This window comes from Cygnus olor, chromosome 1, assembly GCF_009769625.2.
Source record: "Cygnus olor isolate bCygOlo1 chromosome 1, bCygOlo1.pri.v2, whole genome shotgun sequence".
Classification (NCBI taxonomy): Eukaryota; Metazoa; Chordata; class Aves; order Anseriformes; family Anatidae; genus Cygnus; species Cygnus olor.
Window position 1 is genome coordinate 103,242,913 of NC_049169.1, and position 737 is coordinate 103,243,649.

The window sequence follows — 737 nt, forward strand, 5'->3', positions numbered from 1 at the left end:
GCAAAAGCACACTCTCAACAGGGTTCAGTGCCTGAACTCTAGGGATCCTTTCTGAGTAAACACTTTACACTTTATTCCGAATTGGATGTGGCATTGTACTTACAAAGGCTTCTTCTCCCCCTCTACTATAAGAGCTACAACATGTTGTCTTGGGAAGGCAGATATCTATTCCTGCAGATAAAGTAAGATTAGATTATTTTTAATGTTTGTTAGCTAAAATACATTCTACCAGAGATACTACTCTTCCTTATTTGTCTGAAACACCCTTTGGATTCCTCCCAGCTGCAGATCCATCTGATTCAGCATTCTGCTGCAGGCAGTTCTGGCTGCCAAGGTTCCAGTTTCTTCTCCTTTTAAAACTATCAATATGTATATTGTAAACAGTTACAGTGAGGCACAGTAACAGCAATAAAAGCCACAGTCAAAATGGAAGGTGGAGAAAACTTCTTTTAAATTCCATTAGTTTTTCCTCCCAGCAATATTTATGGGTGCTAGGCCTGGGTGAGCACTGTGCCACTTACTCATGACTGTAGAAAAGGGAAGAACTTTTCCCCTCCTACATGCATTACATCAGGACTCATATCCAGATGTAACCAAGAGACTACCAAGCCTCGTACAGCCTAATGACTACTATCCAATGCTATTGTTTCATGTCCAGCACCCTTTATGGAGAAGTCCAATCATTCCCACAGCGATCATGGCCTGGTGTCCAGCTTTGTTCTGCCCACAGTAGCAGG